We start from the raw sequence: 7,500 nt of genomic DNA on the forward strand, positions 1-7,500 counted from the left end.
TATATAAGCCGCACCGGACTATAAGCCGCGGGTGTTTTAATGTTTTTTTTTTTTTTTATTGTGTTTTAATGTTTAATTGCCATATGTAAGGGTTCGTGCACAGAGGGGATTGTCGGGAAAGAGATGGCTGTTTGAGGAAGCTCCCATTTATTAACATTTCAACAAAACAACATACTGTAACACAACACCACCTGTGTTTTTTTTTACAGTGCACACAGTGTCCGCGGTGTGGTGAAAAGAGGGCAAGAGAGGAAATTAAAACAGAAGTGGATTTATAGTTAGAAAGAGTGCTAAAGAAGAGAGAATTCAGTTTTTTATTTTTATTTTTTCTGAAAAAATCCATAGATAAGCCGCACCGTTATAGAAGCCGCAGGGGCCAAAAAAGGCAAAAAAACGGGGAAAAAGCCGCGGCTTATAGTCCGGAATTTACGGTATATATATATATATTGTAGTTATTGTTAATGTGCACATGACTGGTTATTTATGAGCCATAGTTTCAGGTGTCCTGTAAAGGAACGGTAAGTAGCAAGCTCTCTAATATGCACTGGTACTTTGTTCCATTCCTGCGTTGCCTTAACTGAAAATACAGAGTGGCTGAAGGCACTTTTTCTGCTCAGAACAACACAGTCGCCTCGAGTTGCACCTCTGGTTGCCCGGTTAGTATCTGACCTCTGTGTGATGAATGATCGGAGCGGAGGGGGAGCAGTGTTGTGTAGAATTTTGTACACAAGGCAAAGATGAGCATATCTGACTAAACTATCCCAACTCAAGAGGTTGTACTTTTCTAAGATGGGGCAGTAGTGATAAGTGTTTAACTTCCGCTCCAAAAGTTTGAGAGTCTGCTTGTATAAAGTTTCAAGTGGTTTCAGGGTGGTTTTATTGGCGTGTGCGAAACTTGTTATGCAGTAAGTGAGGTGGGACATTATCATGGCGTTCATAAATAACTTGGCTGAGTCGGTGGTCATTGAATTTCTGATGAATCTGAAGTTAGATAAGTTAAACTTAACCTTGTGACATGTTTTCTTAACATGAGATTTGAAGGATACCTGCGAGTCAATAATGATGCCCAGATATTTAAACTCAGAGACAACTTGTAGTTTCTTTCCTGATATCGTTATGTGTGGTTCTGGAGTGGTACTTGGCCGTTTAGAGAAAACTAACATACTGACCGTTTTAGATGTGTTGAATGGAAGGCATGATTGATTTAGCCAAGCTGTGACGTGGCCCATCACCCATTTTAAGGCAGGAAGTAACACGGGTGCAAGCAAAACATTAATGAGGGTTTCCAACTTACAATCCATTTGGCGATCCAGTGCCGGGGCCCTCCTTAATGTTGTGCTTGCACCTGTGTTGCTTCCTGCGTTTTAGACACAAAATGGGTGAATTCGGTGGGAAGTGAAAAAGGCCAATTAGCCGTGTCTGCGGGTGGGAAGTAAGTGGGGTATGAGTCCTGGTCGTTGCACTAGCGCCTCCTCTGGTCGGTTGGGGCGCCTGTTCAGGAGGGGGGGGGGGGGGGGATAGTGTGATCCTCCCACACGCCTGCCTGCCGGTGAAACCCCTCACTGTTAGGTGACAAGAAGCGGCTATTGACTGCACATGTATTGGAGGAAGCATGGTGCTAGTCTACAACTCTCCCCAGATCAGCAGAGGGGGTGGAGCCACGACCGGGACAGCAGGCAACAATTGCCATTCATCACGCACACACACACACACGCACGCACACACACACACACACACACACACACACACACACACACACACACACCCTCCCCCTATCAGCAGCTGTGTTGTCGTGTTATTGTGGTGTAGTTCACATGTAGCTCAAAGCCCAGGAGGACCTCCAGATGGCTGTCCAACACACACACACACACACACACACACACACATACACATACACATACACATACACATACACATACACATGCACACGCACGCACGCACACACACACACACACACACACACACACCTCCGTACCTGCACATAACACTCACATTAACACTCTTGCAGACTGCCAGGCTTGCCACAGACGACAGACAATGAGCTGAATATGTATTCAAATCAGCAAAAGAATAGAAAAGATTGTACTTCCAAAGACAATATATGTTGACCACATATCGATACCGCTTGATCTAACTCTGTAGAAGCTTGATCTAACTCTGTAGAAGCTTGATCTACTGTAACTCTGTAGAAGCTTGATCTAACTGTGTAGAAGCTTGCTTATCAACCGTCCAGCAGTGGGTTGCACCAGCTGTCCGTAAGTTGAAACGTAACCTAGTTTGAGCGTAAAGTCTCACTAAGTCCGAGTTTAGGCACTACTAAAAGTATTTGGGTTGCACCAAGTGAAATGGTTACAATGGAGGCATAAGGTAGAACTTAAATTTTACACCTACTCTTACTAGGTGTAAAGTCCTCTGTAAAGTAGGTAATTGGCACAGCTGGCAATTGGCACCATGGTGCAGCATTGTTTTGCGTCGGTAACGTGTTCTCCGTGATAAATTACACCCTTTGATATTTATGACTCACGCTTTTGTTTTCCACAAGCATACAAATTAAAATAACAGCAACAATTTAGCGAGGCAGGGTGGTCGTAAATTAGCCTACAATGCATGATGATGAAGAGCTCACAGATAAACATTAACAGTAGCCTATTATGAACCTAAACGTGTTATTGTAAGTCGCTTTGGATAAAAGCGTCTAAATGACGTAATTTAATGTAATGTAAACGAACGGTACTCAATAATGTTTTCATTTGGTTAGTGTTGATGAAATATGAAAGCACTAATTTGCGGTGGGCAACATGGCCCGACTGTTTTCACTCCACTTAATTAAACAACAGTAAATAAACACCGTTTCCACCGTGCTTTTCACTGATTGGTCACAGATACTGTACACGTCATTTTCTGCTACACTATTTTGGCTAGTGTGAGGTTTAAAGGAACACTCCGCCCATTTTCAACCAGCTTTGTATCATTAGAACATCAGTAGTATATCAGAAAACTGTAAACTGTTTTGAAGTCTGTCATTTAATTTGACAGTTATTGAGTGTTAAAGTGTGGACCAGTGACATCACTAGTCCACACTAACTCAAATTAATAACTCATTAACTCAAATCAACTCTCAATAACTGTCAAACATTCTGTCATTCATCTAGTTTGACAGTTATTGAGAGTTGATTTGAGTTAATGAGTCATTTGGTACTTGAGGTATATAACGGGAAGTTTCAGTTTTATTCTTTCTAACTTAAAGCAGCTACGAGCAAGATTTTCTATTGTTATTAAACAGTCTAAATTTAATATCGATGCCTCACATCTTACCTCTAATATTAGACGAGACCAACGCAGAGTAGTCTCGCTTGAAAGCAGAGTGAATCGGCCAGTGTTTTCTTGATGATTTTTGATGATTAGTCTGTCTGCGGGCCGGTGTCATCAGGAAGTGAAATGAAATTGTTTGCGGCAGCCACTTCGGCCATAACCACAAAATTACTAAATTACTTTCAAACAAACTGTTAGAATATAACGAGAGATGTTCGCGAGAGCAGAAAGTAGCGAGGGCAGCAGGAGGGGAAAGCCGTCCTTCTTGTTTTTGGGTCTGTTGCTAGGCAGAGTGAAACGGTTTACGGCAGCTGTAAACAGTTGCTAGGCAGAGCGAAACGGTTTACGGCAGCTGTAAACAGTTGCTAGGCAGAGCGAAACGGTTTACGGCCGTAGCAACAGACCCAAAACAGCTGCCCTCGTTACTTTCTGCTCTAGCGAACATCTCTCATTATATTCTAACAGTTTGTTTGAAAGTAATTTAGTAATTTTGTGGTTATGGCCGGAGTGGCTGCCGCAAACCGTTTCATTTCACTTCCTGATGACACCGGCCCGCAGACAGACTAATCATCAAAAATCATCAAGAAAACACTCGCCGCTTCACTCTGCTTTCAAGCGAGACTACTCTGCGTTGGTCTAATATTAGAGGTAAGATGTGAGGCATCGATATTAAATTTAGACTGTTTAATAACAATCGCAAATCTTGCTCGTAGCTGCTTTAACCGTGAAACAACCGGCATATCGTCTTTGCTTCCCTCATTCACGTGTGCCTTGCTATCAGAAATATCTATTGTATGAAGACTAGTTATGTGACTGCTTTTGGCTCATTGCCTCCTAGTTTTTCATTGGATATTGACGGGATTCTACATGTGAGTTGAGTTGAGTTGAGATGAGTTGAGTTGAGTTGAGTTGAGTCGGGTCGGGTCGTTGAACCAGTTTACACTACAAGATAAATTCAAACATGTTTGATATAATCGTTGTGGCTCGACTGGTTCTGACTGGAGTCAGGAGGCAGTTTACACTTGACGATTAGAAACCTGTAGCCATAATACACTAACAGATTTAGCTGCTAATTGGCACAACAACTGCGCACAACAACTGCAGACTACAGTCAACAAAGACAGACTGAGCCCAACTGGAAATCCTGTGTAAAATCGGAGGGAAGCTCTTGTAGTGTATTTTAGGTATTAGCCGTTGTAAAATCACTATAACGCATGGCCCCTTTGGGGCTTATTGCTTAATTTGAAACCTAGCGTTTCTCTTGTCAGCTATTGTGTTAGCAAACGCTGCAACAGGAAGTAAGCTAGGGGCAATTTAGAATGTTTATGTTGTCAAGTTAAAACCGTCTCTCGGCTGTGCTAAGATTTCCCCGTGGACACGCTCCACTCAAAGCAAACAACCCCACAGCGTAGATATGGCACAAAGATACCTTCAGCATGACGTTACAATCACAGAAGACAACATTGAAGGACCGTCGACGTACATGTGATCTGGGATTAGGCTCCATATTTAGATTTTAGAATTCAATGATGCACAAAAGGGTGCTTCAAGACTGAACAGAGCAGCATCCCACGTCTCCTCCCACACGCCACAGAGGCAGCTGCTGGCTCTGCGCTCGGCACTGCTGGACCAGGCTCTCTTAGGAGTTTACTTCAACGTCATGCTGAGAAGTTCCCTCTAAACCCCAACAAAGTCGTTCCATTGTCCTCATCTCACGTGGCTCACTGGTCTCCTGCAGATGAACCCCCCACATTTTTTATCCCCCATTAGTGCTAATTTACTTTATTTATCCTGGTTGCTGCTCCACCCTCTGCCGATCTGGGGAGAGCCGAAACTGGCTCCATGCTTCCTCCGAGACATGGGCAGTAGCCAGCCGCTTCTTTTCACCTGACAGGGGAAGCTTCACCGGTAGGACATAGCACGTGGGAGGTTCACGCTATTCCAACGAGTTCCCCTCCCTCCCAACAGGCGCCCCTAATGACCAGAGGAGGCACCACTTCAGCGACCAGGATATTGCATGTTTTGGTGTGGGGTTCCTACATGTATATGAAGGAAACCCCCGGGAGGCACGGAGAGAACATGCAAACTCCACACAGAAAGGCCTTTTTGACAACCCCACCCGGGCGGTGGGCACTCGAGGACATGCGGACGGGCACGCATTCCTTCAGCGCCCACAGCGTCCCAGGTGGGAATCGAACCCAGGACCTTCTAGCTGTGAGGCGACAGCGCTTACCACTGCCCCACCGTGCCCCCATGTCTGAGTTTCTGAGAGAAATATCCTCCACCAGGTGCTCCGAATTCACCGACGCACAAGATGATCATTCGGAGCGCGCGCCGCTTGAAATCCTCGTTTTAGCAGCGCTATTGGAAAAATAGAAAATGACCTCCCATGTCAACCTCCCACTCTCAACACTCCGTCTTCTCAAACTGGATCTAACTCGGAAAAGCAAACTTGACTTTTTCACATCACAGCGAGCCGTTTCCAGCCTCCTGGGATTCTTTCTGCTACAAGAGGTGGTGGATTTCTCTGCCATCTCATCAATGCTTCTACTCTGTCTACATGTGTGAGTCAGTCATCTTACGTTGTGGGTGGTCGTGTGTTACGATTGTTGTAGTTGTATTTTTTCCTCTCCCTGTTCAGTAAGGGCTTGCGAGATACGTTTCAATTTCAAATCCGAGCTACTGCCGTCCTTAAAGTCGAACTGAACCCGTTCGTCGCGTGCGTCGCAGTCCGTTTCAGACTGAAAACATAACTTGTCTGAGATCACAGGTTGAGAGGCGGGTCATAGTAGTATGTTGATGATTTTATTTGACAATTCTGGGGACTGGATTGGGCTTTGGCCAATCCTGGCGTGTTCCGCCTCCAAATCGAGTGGGATTCAGCGTGTTGTGGCGCTCTCCTCGGGAAGAGCCTGCTGACGCGAGGTTAGTGGCTGAGTGGAGCTCAGCGAGCTGCAGGCAGCGAGCTGCCTTCGTGTTGCCGAGCGGAGAGTGCAGCCCGTCGGCCTGGAATCTCTGAGGTGCGACCCCTGACAACCAGGCTCTCTGAGGCGCGCGCCATTATCACTATTGCTGTAAATACGATATCCCTGGAATGCACGTTTTAACGAGCCAGTTACATTTCTTTGCATTCTTAAGCATTACAGTTTTCTTTATTGTGTATATCAACATACAATTGGCCAAGTTAGTAGTTAGTTTATGGGATAGGAATTCTGTCAGATGACAGGCACTAGGCGCCATTTTCTCTTTCTTTGGAAGAGAAAATTATCCTGAAATGAAGATTTGATTGACAGCTGCATGTCGTGATATGATTGGTTGAAATGGGGTAGAAATTTGATAGTACTAGGTGACGTCAGCAAACTGTAAATTACTGTTATCAATGAAATCTTGAAAAATGAACTTTTGATGTGAAAAAGTGTGAAAAACGAAATAAATTAGATTTTTGTGATTTGTTTTGCATACATTATTAAATAGGTGCACTGCATACCCAGGTATTTGAACTAAAAGAAAATAAGTCGTTTTTGGGTTCAGCTCGACTTTAACTTTTCCCAACAAGAGAAAAACGTAAGCAGCTGATTGTCAGTCAGCCTCTCAGCTCAGAAGTCCAAAAATAAAGAAACATTCAGTGTGCTGCTCCAGACAGTTCATCTTTCAGTATTTTTGCGATGTGCTGCTCGTCAGAGGCGCCGGACTGCCTGTTTTCTTCCCAAGAAGCTGATGCATGGTGGAATCTCCATCAAGGTCGGAATTCCGTTCAGCTCATTTTTCAGATGCAGCTTCTGGAATGGGCTCCAGCCATGGTCCTGCTTGGACAGATTGTGGAGCAGACACCAGGCAGAGGTAGAGGAGCCAAGAACCCAGCAGGCTCATTAGACTGAACTCATCAGGGACATTTCCCTTAAAGGAACACGCCAACATTTTGGGGGATTCGCCTACTTGTCATATTCCCGATAGTATAGAATGTAGATGCCTTTCTCTCCCCTGTGCATATGCAGTATAAAGTGTGGTGCACCCCTCCTGCTGGTCAGCTGAGCAGCTGAATGGTCTTTCTCTCCTCTGTGCATGTGCAGTATAAAGTGTGGTGCACCCCTCCTGCTGGTCAGCTGAGCAGCTGAATGGTCTTTCTCTCCTCTGTGCGCGCAGTAGAAAGTGTGGTGCACCTCTCCTGTTGGTCAGCTGAGCAGCTGA

General features: G+C 44.9%; 1 protein-coding gene across 1 annotated transcript in view; it reads left to right on the forward strand.

Annotated features, from left to right (window-relative positions):
- Window positions 1-7,500, forward strand: part of itfg1 (integrin alpha FG-GAP repeat containing 1) — a 318,962-nt gene that overhangs the window by 301,194 nt on the left and 10,268 nt on the right. The window lies entirely within an intron of this gene.

This window comes from Poromitra crassiceps (assembly GCF_964638095.1).
Source record: "Poromitra crassiceps genome assembly, chromosome: 16".
Lineage (NCBI taxonomy): Eukaryota > Metazoa > Chordata > Actinopteri > Beryciformes > Melamphaidae > Poromitra > Poromitra crassiceps.